The 13,797-nt window shown below is 43.2% G+C and overlaps 1 protein-coding gene across 12 annotated transcripts in view; it reads left to right on the top strand.

The window, feature by feature from the left end:
• The window catches only part of PHACTR1 (phosphatase and actin regulator 1), a 528,680-nt gene that overhangs the window by 414,656 nt on the left and 100,227 nt on the right, over positions 1-13,797 (top strand). The window lies entirely within an intron of this gene.

The following is a 13,797-nucleotide window of genomic DNA, read 5'->3' as shown; positions in this document are numbered from 1 at the left end:
GAAATGTGAATTGTAGCTTTGTACACAATCAAAAAAAATTAGATGTTGAGACATACTTCCCTCTGAGTAATAGAAACAAACCCTAAAGCATCAAACCTTTATTTCTAACATAAATACTTTCATTCCACTGCATTCTCGATCACTGTTGGGCCACCTCTTCCACATTTAATGAAAAAGATCCCTTATAGTGGGTGATCTATAGGTGAAAGGATGAAGTGAAGGTTGTAAACAGGGCTTAACATACATTATTTTTCAGATCTTAGTTTTAAACGGAGAAAGAATTATTTCTGCTGTCTTATAAATCTCAGAAGACAAAACTGATGGTTATTCTGTTACAATTTGGTCTGAACTTTTTCTCTGTAAATTGGAGTGGAGCTAGAGAGAGCACATGGAATCTGCAAACTGTAACAAACTTTCCTTAGCACCCTCCCCAGAGCTTTGAGCCTGAGCCTTGCAACACTGCCCTAAATTGCTTCTTACATGTTGCTTCCAGGATGGACCTCAAGAATCAGTTAAGTTCAGTCACTCAGTCGTGTCTGACTCTTTGCGACTCCATGAATCGCAGTACGCCAGACCTCCCTGTCCAACACCAGCTCCTGGAGTTCACTCAGACTCACGTCCATCGAGTCAGTGATGCCATCCAGCCATCTCATCCTCTGTCGTCCCCTTCTCCTCTTGCCCCCAATCCCTCCCAGCATCAGAATCTTTTCCAATGAGTCAACTCTTTGCGTGAGGTGGCCAGAGTACTGGAGTTTCAGCTTTAGCATCATTCCCTCCAAAGAAATCCCAGGGCTAATATCCTTCAGAATGGACTGGTTGGATCTCCTTGCAGTCCAAGGAACTCTCAAGAGTCTTCTCCAACACCACAGTTCAAAAGCATCAATTCTTCGGTGCTCAGCTTTCTTCACAGTCCAACTCCCACATCCATACACGACCACTGGAAAAACCATAGCCTTGACTAGATGGACCTTTGTTGGCAAAGTAATGTCTCTGCTTTTGAATATGCTATCTAGGTTGGTCATAACTTTCCTTCCAAGGAGTAAGCGTCTTTTAATTTCATGGCTGCAGTCACCATCTGCAGTGATTTTGGAGCCCAAAAAGATAAAGTCTGACACTGTTTCCACTGTTTCCCCATCTATTTCCCAGGAAATGATGGGACCAGATGCCATGATCTTCATTTTCTGAATGTTGAGCTTTAAGCCAACTTTTTCACTCTCCATTTTCACTTTCATCAAGAGGCTCTTTAGTTCTTTTTCACTTTCTGCCATAAGGGTGGTGTCATCTGCATATCTGAGGTTATTGATACTTCTTTCAGCAATCTTGACTCCAGCTTGTGTTTCTTCCAGCCCAGCGTTTCTCATGATGTACTCTGCATATAAGTTAAATAAGCAAGGTGACAATATACAGCCTTGACGTACTCCTTTTCCTATTTGGAACCAGTCTGTTGTTTCATGTCCAGTTCTAACTGTTGCTTCCTGACCTGCATATAGATTTCTCAAGAGGCAGGTCAGGTGGTCTGGTATTCCCATCTCTTTCAGAATTTTCCACAGTTTATTGTGATCCACACAGTCAAACGCTTTGGCATAGTCAATAAAGCAGAAATAGATGTTTTTCTGGAACTCTCTACCGTATTTTCAAAAATCTGAATTCTTAGTTCTGCAAAACTACTCACCTCTAAAACTTTCTATCAGCTTTCTTCCCCCGAAAACTAAAGGTCTCTCTCCTGCTATCCAGATACTGGAAGGCATTAAGAGCAATCATTCTGTGTTGATATCTGAACTATTTAAAAAAATGACCAGGAAAGAACTTGTGGCTTTTATTGTCTTACGATCACCTTTTCTTCCTAGTCTTCTGGCCAGCTGTATAATTGCATTATATGGTGGCTAGGGTTTTTATTCCCCTTCAGAGACTATTGAATCTGTAAAAAGAGAAGCAGAGTTAGTAAGAAGGTCCTTTGAATAAAAGGAAAATAAAACATGCATTGAGAAAATTCATTAAACCTCAATATATAGTTTAACAGATGGTTTTAAAGCGAACGTCATATAACTGCTGCCAAGTCTGTGTGTGTGTGTGTGTGTGTGTATATATATAGAGAGAGAGAGAAAGCTAGAGAGATAGCATCTGGGAATCCCTTAATGTGCCTTCTGATTGCAGTCTCCCTCCCCATCAAAGGTGGTCACTGTCCTGCATTTTCATCATGCCTTTCTTTGTAGTTTTGAAGTTTAGAGACATACATCTCTAAAGCACACATTTCGTTTTCCAGCATTTGAACTTTATGTAAATGGAATCACAGTGTGTGTGCTCATTTGTCTTGCTCTTTTAACTCAGCATTACTTGCAGGATTCGTTCATTTTTGTGTGTTAACTTTTTATTTTGAGAATCTTGAAACATGAGAGAATCATATGATATCATTGTACAATTGTGTAGTTATATAGCCATCACCCAAGAGTTACTAAGATATGGCCATATTCATGTTTTTTTTTAATCAAAATAAATGACAGACATCTCTAATCATTCATCTCTAAAAACTCAGGAAAATGTCCCGTATCACTCCAAGACCATTATCGTAGGTAGCAAAACTAATAGTAATTCCCTAATAGCACCTAGAACTTCCCTGGTGGCTCAGATGGTGAAGAATCCCCCTGCAATGGGGGAGACCTGGGTTCACTCCCTGGGGTTGGGGAGATCACCTGGAGGAGGCCATGGCAACCCACTCCAGTATTCTTGCCTAGAGAATCCCATGGGCAGAGGAGCCTGGTGGGCTACAGTCCATGGGGGTCACAAAGAGTCGGACACGACTGAGCGACTAAGTACAGCGCAATATCATCTAATATTCATAATTTCCCAGCTGACTCCCCCAAACACTTTTACAGCCAGTTTGTTCAAACCAGGATCCAAATCAAGATCCATGAGAAACGTGCTGTTAAAAACACAACTTACAGCTTAAAAACAAGTCTGTGATCCTTTTTCTCCCACACTTCATCAGTAGAAAAGGCTCTGGTGGGGCCTGGCTGCAGGCACTTCTCCCACAGTAAGAAGAGAATAAATCGCCTCGTCTATGCTAATAACATGTCCAACTTTCATGCTCCTTGACTCCAGAGGAAATTATACTGTCTGCATTACTGTCAGAAAACCAATTATGTCCAAAGCCAAGCTGTTACTTTGGACAGATACTCTGTAGTATTGAGCTGATCAAGGCTATGTCTAGTCTTTACTTATTTGGGGGATGGATAGTGGGCTGCCCATCCAGGGAGACCACTGGAATACAGATGTCTCCCAACTGAAATTCCCACCAGGACCTCAGGACAAACAGGTGGATGGCTGGTCACTCAACTCTGTTCTGGTTGGTCACGCCTTGCTCATTTAATATGGCAGGACTTTGGGTTTTCAGTTCTGTTTGACTCAGACTTTGATCAGAAAGGTCTTTGTAAAAGATCTTGGCCCCTCTGTGTCCCTGATGTGTTGGAAGAGCTGACCTCCCTGGGTCCTTTTTACAACATACGCTTCCTGCAACCTGGCATCTATTTTATTGTCTTTAATATTTATTTATTTGGCTGCATTGGGTCCCAGCTGTGGCATGAAGGATCTTCATTGTATCATGGGTGATCCTTCGCTGTGGTTCAGACTCGCTGGTTATGGCACACAGGCTCAGTTGCCTCTTGGCACATGGGATCTTAGTTCCCTGCATGCATGCTCAGTCGTGTCTGACTCTTTGTGACCCCATGGACTGTAGCCGCCCAGGCTCCTCTGTCTACGGGATTATCCCAGCAAGAATACTGGAGGGGGTTGCCATTTCCTCCTCTAGGGGATCTTCCTGACTCAGGGATCACACCTGCGGCTCCTGCATTGGCAGGCGAAATCTTTACCACTAAGCCACCTGGGAAACCCCTTAGTTTCCTGACTAGGGATCAAACCCACATCCACTGCCTTGGAAGGCGGATTCTTAACCACTGGACCACCAGGAAAGTCCCAGCCTGACATTTCAATCAGTGTTTCCCTAAAGATTTTCCTCGGAATAAAAGTCCCCGTGGTCCTCTATGAAAGGGTTATATTGTTCAAATGAATTTGAGAGAAACACTGGGTTAAACTGGTTTCTTTAGGTCCTCTCCTGCTAATGAATACAGTGGTTCTCTAGTGGTGCATGGCATTTCCCAAAATTACTGTCCTCAAACCCTTTCCACAGGGCATCTCTGGGGGTTACTATTCTGCAGAACAGACTGTGGGAAGTGCCGATCTAGATGACTTGGGTGTGATCACAAGCAACAGTAAACCAACAATCTCATCTCCTGCCTCACGGGCTGTGAAGAGTTGATCTAAGCCAGCTACCAGTGTTGGCCAAGTACAGCGGGTGGGTTGCCGTACTGGAAACGAGGAACTTCATTCACGTACTCACTCTGCTTGCACCCTTGCTGAAGTTCATATTGTAAAAATGGGGGGAAATATGGAGCTGTGCTTATGTGATGAAGACACTGAAATGTTAGTTTCTACCCTTTAGGTAGAATTTCCACATGCTTTAGATTTTTAGAGGGAAAAGAGTTTCAACAGTGCCTCTGTTTTGTTTTGTTTTTAATTTTTTGAAGTGTAATTGATTGACAATGTTGTGTTGATTTCTACTGTACAACAAAGTGATTCATTTATATATATATTATATATAATATATATAGATTCATTTATTTATATATATATACACACACACATTCTTTTTCATGTTCTTTTCCTCTGTGGTTTATCACAGGGTACTGAATTTACTTCCGTGTGCTTTACAGTAAGACCTTGTTGTTCAGTCTCTGATTTTGAGGATCATTTGATGTTAATTATGAAATATTTTAAAAGATGTTTTTCATCTTGAATTAGGTTCAGTAAGCTTTTCTTTGGATAATCAATGGATAATCAAGGGAAAAACCGTCTTGCCTAGTGACTCTACACTTAGCAAAATGTTTAGATATGCATCAGATCAGATCAGTCGCTCAGTCGTGTCCGACTCTTTGCAACCCCATGAATCGCAGCACACCAGGCCTCCCTGTCCATCACCGACTCCTGGAGTTCACTCAGACTCACGTCCATCGAGTCAGTGATGCCATCCGGCCATCTCATCCTCTGTCGTCCCCTTCTCCTCTTGCCCCCAATCCCTCCCAGCATCAGAGTCTTTTCCAATGAGTCAACTCTTCGTATGAGGTGGCCAAAGTACTAGATATGCATAGGACTCCTGAAATCATCTGAGTTGGTAAAAATTTGGTGCTTACACAGATTGCTTCTAGATTAACAGAACTTCTTGAGTGTGTTTATCATACCATTCTGTCTAAAACTAAGCATTTAGGATTGAATTTTTTTTTACTTCTTTCTTCAACACGGCATTTAGATTGACATGTGTGCTCAGTTGTATCCAACTCCTTGCCACTCATGGACTGTATACCACACTGTGTACCATGGAATTTTTCAGGCAAGAATACTGGAGTGGGTTGCCATTTCCTACTCCACTTAGATCAACAGTGTTGTTGCTTTTCTCATTTATTTTCTTATGAAATAAGAGATAACTGGCATTGGCTCGCTAATCTTTCAAAATGGAAGACCTCTGGGTTTATCCTGTTCCTCCAAATCTTTGCTTTTCTTTCTCCTCTTTTATATATTGTTTGTATACACTTAACTTGGAGAGTCTCTTCATCTTAAAGAAGGTTGAAATAATGTAAGTGTGGGTTATTGTTTCATGTTGGGTTTTTCTAGGCTGTAGTTGTTGCATCATATTAATAATCCTCCTTTTTATGATGTCATAGGGGAAGTAGAGGTAGATTCCAGGTTCCGGAGTCTCATTCCATTTGTTACTTGTAGATCTCTAGCCTAAATTCACTTTCACTGGAGTTGTCAAATTTTAAAGGGATAAAGGCTGCAGATTTTACTGGATTAACCAAAAAGTTCAGTCAGGTTTCCCCACACCATCTTACGGAAAAACCCAAATGAACTTTTTGGCCAACCCAGTACTTGCAGGCTGACTGTTTTAACCACTGAAGGCATAAGGCTCCACAGTAGGCTACTATAGATTTCATCATTTATCAATTGTTTTTTCCCCTTCAAACTTCTGTCCCATACAGAGTGTAATTTAAGGCAGTTGCGCAGAGAATTCAACAAAGATAAATTATCCTAGAGAACTATACAAATAGCTCCCTGCCCTGGTACTCTGAGAAGAAGCAGATGACTAAAAAGAATTGATATTGCTTTTTTCCCCATTTCCTCATTTTACGAAATACAAGAGTTTCTTTCTTCCATCAGTACTGGAGCACATCAAAAACACCCTGTGCCCAGTAAGTCTAGTGATACATACTGGAAAAAGTCTTAAGCCTGTTCATGTGGGTGCCTGAACAGATACAATCACAGTGGCAATGTTTATAGGCCCGAAAGGTGAAGCAACTTAAACTTCTTCAGTTTCAGATGGTGAAATAAGTTCTGCCACTTCAGTTCAGTCAAGAAGTCGTGTTCGACTCTTTGCAACCCCGTGGACTGCAGCACGCCAGGCCTCCCTGTACTTCACCAATTCCCGGAGCCTGCTCAAACTCATGTCCATCAAGTTGGTGATGCCATCCAACCATCTCATCCTCTGTCATCCCCTTCTCCTCCTGCCTTCAATCTTTCCCATTTTCTGGGTCTTTTCCAATGAGTCAGTTCTTTGCACTAGGTGGCCAAAGTATTGAAGTTTCAGCTTCAACATCAGTCTTTGCAATGAATATTCAGGACTGGTTTCCTTTAGGATGGACTGGTTGGATCTCCTTGCAGTCCAAGGGATTCTCAAGAGTCTGCTTCAACACCATAGTTCAAAAGCATCAATTCTTTGGCACTCAGCTTTCTTTGTAGTCCAACTCTCACATCCATACATGACCACTGGAAAAACCATAGCTTTGACTAGACAGACCTTTGTTGGCAAAGTAAAGTCTCTGCTTTTCAATATGCTGTCTAGGTTGGTCATAGCTTTTCTTCAAAAGGAGCAAGAGTCTTTTGATTTCATGACTATAGTCACCCTCTGCAGTGATTTTGGAGACCACAAAATAAAGTCTGTCACTGATTCCCCATTTATTTGCCACGAAGTGATGGGACCAGACGCCATGATCTTAGTTTTCTGAATGTTGAGTTTTAAGCCAACTTTTTCATTCTCCTCTTTCACTTTCATCAAGAGGCTCTTTAGTTCCTCTCTCTCTGTCATAAAGGTGGTGTCATCCGCATACCTGAGGTTATTGGTATTTCTCTTGGCAATCTTGATTCCAGCTTGTGCTTCATTCAGCCCAGTGTTTCTCATGGTATACTCTGCATATAAGTTAAATAAGCAGGGTGACAATATACAGGCTTGATGTACTCCTTTCCCTATTTGGAGCCAGTTTGTTGTTCCATGTCCAGTTCTAACTGTTGCTTCCTGACCTGCATACAGGTTTCTCAAGTATTCTCATGGTATTCCCATCTCTTTAAGAATTCTCCAGTTTTTTGTGATCCACACAGTCAAAGGCTTTGGCATAGTCAATAAAGCAGAAATAGATATTTTTCTGGAGCTCTCTTGCTTTTTCTGTGATACAGTGGATGTTGGCAATTTGATCTCTGCTTCCTCTGCCTTTTCTAAAACCAGCTTGAACATCTGGAAGTTCACGGTTCATGTACTGTTCAAGCCTGGCTTGGACAATTTTGAGCATTATTTTGCTAGCATGTGCTGCTACTGCTACTACTAAGTCACTTCAGTCGTGTCCGACTCTGTGCGACCCCATAGACAGCAGCCCACCAGGCTCCCCCGTCCCTGGGATTCTCCAGGCAAGAACGCTGGAGTGGGTTGCCGTGAGATGAGTGCAACTGTGCAGTAGTTTGAGCATTCTTTGGCATTGCCTTTCTTTGGGATTGGACTGAAAACTGACCTTTTCCAGTCCTGTGGCCACTGCTGAGTTTTCCAAATTTGCTGGCATATTGAGTGCAGCACTTTCACAGCATCATCTTTTAGGATTTGAAATGGCTTAACTAGAATTCCATCACCTCCACTAGCTTTGTTGGTAGTGATGCTTCCTAAGGCCCACTTGACTTCACATTCCAGGATGTCTGGCTCTAGGTTGGTGATCACACCATTGCAATTATCTGGATCGTGAAGATCTTTTTTGTATAGTTCTTCTGTGTATTCTTGCCACCTCTTAATATCTTCTGCTTCTGTTAGGTCCATACCATTTCTGTCCTTTATTGTGCCCATCTTTGCATGAAGTGTTCCCTTGGTATCTCTAATTTTCTTGAAGAGATCTCTAGACTTTCCCATTCTATTGTTTTCCTCTATTTCTTTGCATTGATCGCTGAGGAAGGCTTTCTTATCTCTCCTTGCTATTCTTTGGAACTCTGCATTCAAATGGGTATATCTTTCCTTTCCTCCTTTGCTTTTCACTTCCTTTCTATTCACAGCTATTTGTAAGGCCTCCTAAGACAACCATTTTGCCTTTTTACATTTCTTTTCCTTGGGGATGGTCTTGATCCCTGCCTCTTATACAATGTCACGAACTTCCACCCATAGTTCTTCAGACACTCTGTCAGATCTAATCCCTTGAATCTATTTGTCACTTCCACTGTATAATTGTAAGGGATTTAAATTAGGTCATACCTGAATGGTCTAGTGGTTTTCCCTACTTTCTTCAATTTAAGTCTGAATTTGGCACTTAGATCCATGTAATGGTAGGTGGTACTCAAAAAGAATGAGGTGTTTTCTGTATGTACCAACGGGAAGATTTCCAAAACATATTCATAAATGAGAGGAGAAAAAAAGAGTTGTGGAATAATGTGAGCGGAATGAGCCCATTTGTGGTTTTAAAAACTGTATTTATATAGTGTGGGAGCGTGTGGGAAAGGAGCAGAGAGAGATGGAGGAAAGAGAAAAGGACATTACCAAAGAAAGGCAGTGGTGAGAGGTGATGAGCTGGGTGTTTGGAAGGAGGGACAATGGAAAAGAAGTTTGTTTTCTATTTCTTAAATTATTTACTATTAAAATGCTTCATCTATTTCCATAAATTTAAAAAAAAAACATGCATTTGTGCACATGCAGAAAATAAAAAGAGAATGTTCAAGCTATTTTTAACAGATTTATCCAGCCCAGGCATTCGCTAAGTAAGAACAAGCCCTTCCAAGATGCCAGTTTTAATTCTTCTATGTCAAAGAAGCATAGGATTCCTTGGCTTAGCACAAATCCGAATGTATAGGGAAAAAATTAATTGGAGGTGATGGGGAACTGGTTTTTAGTAAACATGGCATAGACTGCAGTACTGGCTCAAAAAAAGTTTACCAAAGTGATTAAAACTGCTGTCATTCCGTTACCAGAGTTGGTCTCTGGGCTTTGATGGAATTTACTGTTGAGAGTCTTTCTTTCACCAGATTTCTTTCTTATAAATCTTTCACTCAATTGTAAACAGACTTCCGAGCAATAGAATGGAACATAAAGCTGTGGAAAATAATAACCTTAGTTTTTTACCTTTGTTTACAAACCAGTGCAATGATAGGTATGTTTTTAAATGTAGGTTTTCTTATTATTCAGATATGGTGAAGCCAACAGATCAAGAGACGATTGCCATTGAAAAGAGTTTGTTATCCTCACAGCTTGCAAGAGAAAGGGTGTGCCAGGCCATGGAGGGCCAAAGCGGGTTGTTCAGGAGACGGAAAGAATGGGAGGAAAATGTGGGCAAGAGCCTTTTTTCGTGGTTTCCACAAGAAGCAATGGGCAGGACAGGGTAAATGGACCTACCTGGCTGGTTTGAATTGTTATAGTGGACTCTGGGGCTTAAAGAGCGTCTCCAGTTGTCTGGTACCTGGCCCTGTGGTGATTAGGGCAGAGGAAGAGTGGCCTATTTTCTGTAAGAACTCTGTGAAGGAGGTGGTTGAGGGTGGGGCTCTGGATTGGTCAGTTTGCACAGGAAAGGCAGGCTCCCTGCAAGGGGCCAACTCTAGGATCAGCGTGGCCCCAAGACGTCAACAGATCAAAAAAATGGAAAATAAAAAGACGTGATCAATAGATGTTGATAAAGATGCAAGGATAACTATGCTCTTCAAGGTTTCCTGGATGACTTTTACATTAATATTTTGTTTAATGACAAGCTTAGAGAGCCTTCCTTAGATGGGCTAACCTTTTAATATGTTTTTGGGAGCTGTATTGGGTACAGTAACTGAGAAGTCCTTCTCTCACTCATTTCAGGCCAGAAACAGGGGATATGTGAAGCTTTTTAAAAGGTGTTTGGATCTACTCTTCTCGTTCTTTGTTGGTCTATAAAAGCCAATCAGTCATTTTCCCCCTTTTCCTCTTTAGGCTGTTTCATATGTTGGTGTGGAATTTTAGACTGGATGTCACTGCTTTAGCATTTGCACATTCGCTTGTTTATGCAACTGTATTTCGGTGTTTCAGTTGCCACAGGACTATGTTGAAAGCCTTTTACAGTGTTTTGCATTTATTGCATTACTGCAGCCCAGAAATTTGGTTCTTTTCTGAAGATCCAAAGAATTGCATTGTTGCCACCTAAGGCAATGGCACCCCACTCCAGTACTCTCGCCTGGAAAATCCCATGGACGGAGGAGCCTGGTAGGCTGCAGTCCATGGGGTCGCTGAGGGTCGGACACGACTGAGCGACTTCACTTTCACTTTTCACTTTCATGCACTGGAGAAGGAAATGGCAACCCACTCCAGTGTTCTTGCCTGGAGAATCCCAGGGACGGGGGAGCCTGGTGGGCTGCCATCTATGGGGTCGCACAGAGTCGGACACGACTGAAGTGACTTAACAGAAGCAGCAGCAGCAGCAGCCTGTATTTTCATTCTGGTGGGGGAAGTCAGCTCCTGCTTTTCCTTTTTTGCTTCTGTTGTGTTAGAGGTTACAGTGATTGGTTTTAGAAATTCACCCTTATGTGCCCGTGCTCGTGCTCAGTTGCTCAGTCATATCTGACTCTCTGCCACACTGGGGACTGTAGTCCGCCAGGCTCCTCTGTCCGTCAGATTTTCTGGCAAGAATACTGGAGTAGATTGCCATTTCCTCCTCCAGGGAATCTCCCAACCCAGGGATCAAACCCACATCTCCTGTGTCGCAGGTAGATTCTTCACCACTGAGCCACTGGGGAAGCCCTTTCACCTTTACATCTTTAGATATCTTCGCCATGTATCTTTAGATATATGCTGTACATCTAATCCTTGTATTTTAATGCTGCCCTCTCGTTTACTGTGGCCTAAGGTTTATTTGATTAGATTTACTATTTTTGTTTTTAACTGATGTTTTTGCTCTTGTGGTCACTATTTTTTTTTCATTTCTTAACAACTCCATGTTTATCTTCAGCATCCTTGTGTATCTGCCTTCATCTTCTGCCCAGTCTTCTGCAATCATCCAGTAACTGGCCTCCGTCCAGTCCATCCTCCAGGCTGAAGTGGACATTGGTCTGTCAAATAACTCAAACCCAATCGGTTTCTTCACATTTCCCTTAGAAGAACGTGGTCAGGAAGGCCCTGCGTGGCCCAGCGCCCCCTGCCCCTCTGACTGCATCTCAAACCATCATTCCTCCAACTGGCGTTGGCTGTGCAGTCACACCGGCTTCCTCTCTGCTTGTCCATGGCACCCTGATCCCCCCAGCTTGCTCTGCCTGGAGTGTTTTCCACTTCCTCCCCGACTGCCCTGAGCTAAGATAACATACATTCAGCTTTCAGACCCAACTCGGAGGTCTCTTCCTCAGAAAACCCTCCTCTTATTCCCCAGTCGTTGCTGTTGTTCAGGCACTCAGTCATGTCTGACTCTTTTGCAGCCCCATGGACTGTAACCCGCCAGGCTCTTCTGTCCATGGGATTTCCTAGGCAAGAATACTGGAGTGGGTTGCCATTTCCTTCTCCAGGGGATCTTCTCAACTCAGGATTGAACCCGCGTCTCCTGCATTGGCAGGCGGGTTCTTTACCGCTGAGCCACCAGGGAAGCCCCAACTCCCCCATGGAGGAGGTTATTTAGCATCTGCTCTGATGCATGTCTTCTTTTGAGGCCCATCTCAATTTGCAATCATGGATGAGGTGGCATCTCCTTTGATGACTGAATCGCACCTTAGCCTGTAATCTCTGGAAGGGAGAGGCTCTGCTTACCATCATCCCTTATGCTGATGGGCAGCTGGTCCTCAGTTGTTGACTGAGTGTGGAGAGACAGCTGAAGTCCAGATAATAGCGGTTGGCCTGAGAGCGTCCATATTCTGCTGGTGCTGGAGCTCTCGGACCTCTGTGTCCAGGGCTCTGCCCTCCTGCCTGCAGAACCTTCCTTTCCGTCTGTGGCTCTGGTTCACCCACTTTACTCCATGGTTTTGAAAAGCCCCTGGGAAACTTGTTTTGTTGAAGGGAAATCTGTTCATTTACATGGTTCAGGCCAGGGTGACACTTCTTTATTCATCCGGAAGGTGGCTAATAAACTTTTACCTTGAAAACCCCCACTTCATCTTGCCTATTCAGTCTTTCCTACTGTGCTGCTGAGCAAATGTTTTTTAAAATCAGGCAGAACTTTCTGACCTAATGGCACACACTTCTCTTCCCCTTCCCCGGGTATCCCCTTTCTGCACGAGAGCACTTTCTGCCCTCTTCCCACCATATCTTGTCCTTTGGTTCAGGACATAAAACTCCTTCACCTCCCAAAGCAAATACTGCTCAATAGTTTCCCCATGCACCTCTAACCTTTGTCGTTCCGTACAGACTTCCTGCCCTCACTTCTGGGGGCTGTAGGTTTATATACATCCATCTTCTTATTAATATGTTCTCAGTAAGCTGTCTGCCAGGGCTAACATTTATTTTTCCTTCTCATACCACTGAATTCATTGTAATCTAAGGGAGAGTGTTAGAGTACATTTTTAAAATAATAAGTTTCAAAATGGATTATCAGGGATTTTCAGTCCTGATATGCTTGAGGATAACCCAGAGGGCTTTTTACTGTCATATAGTTGTCAGGTCCCAGGCTGGACCTGTTAAATGGCAGCAGGGGAGGCATCAGTGTCTTTCCAGACTGGCAGAGTGACTTGGTGAAGATCGAACAGCTAGTGGGTAACAGAGTTCAATCACAATTCTTGTTTCCTTGCTTTCTTTCTAGTTCTTACTCATGTATTTTTTTTGCATTAAATTCGATTGAGACTTGTGTGTGTTTAATTATCTGTACCTAAATTTATCTGCATAAAATTGTTTTCATATTTTATAAATGATGTTTCCACCGCCCCCCCACCCCGCCCCCGGATGACTGTGTAACCAAAGCATGCAAAGAATCTCAAGCTGACCGAAGGGACCACAGCCACTTCTCACCTCCTCCTCTCAGTGCTTCCTGGATGTCAGTGCTGGAAGAGCTTTGTTTCCTCTACGGGCTCTGCCAATCCCCCCGCCACCCCACTCCATCCTGCCAGGAGCCACGGGCCTGCCCTTTGTGCCCTCCCCCCTTCCCCACTCACAGGCTCTGTTCCCACTTGACTTGCCTCCATCACACCACTGATGCGAGGAAATGCTTCCTCTTCCCTCCTCCAGCCCCCACCTGCCTGAGCAGCTGGCTCAGGTGAGTGGCTGGGTCCTTGTAGAGGGACGTTTGGGAACTGAACCATTCCTTCGTTCCTCGCTGGGAGCCGAGAGAGATGGGTGGGTGTCCTTCGGAGGTCTCCCTCCGCCCCCTCAGTCTCTTCTCGGGAACCTGGGTACCAATCCAGGGACCTTTAGAAGAGATGTTTTCATACCATTTTTTAATAGTTGAGAAGTGACTAAATCCTCAATAAGACAATAAGACATGATCTGTATGAACTAGGTAATTCAAAGAGGAATCCCTTTTGAGG

The sequence above is a fragment of the Bos taurus genome, chromosome 23 (assembly GCF_002263795.3).
Source record: "Bos taurus isolate L1 Dominette 01449 registration number 42190680 breed Hereford chromosome 23, ARS-UCD2.0, whole genome shotgun sequence".
Classification (NCBI taxonomy): domain Eukaryota; kingdom Metazoa; phylum Chordata; class Mammalia; order Artiodactyla; family Bovidae; genus Bos; species Bos taurus.
The sequence above is the reverse complement of the archived record's forward strand: the minus strand, read 5'-3'. Positions and strand labels throughout refer to the sequence as shown.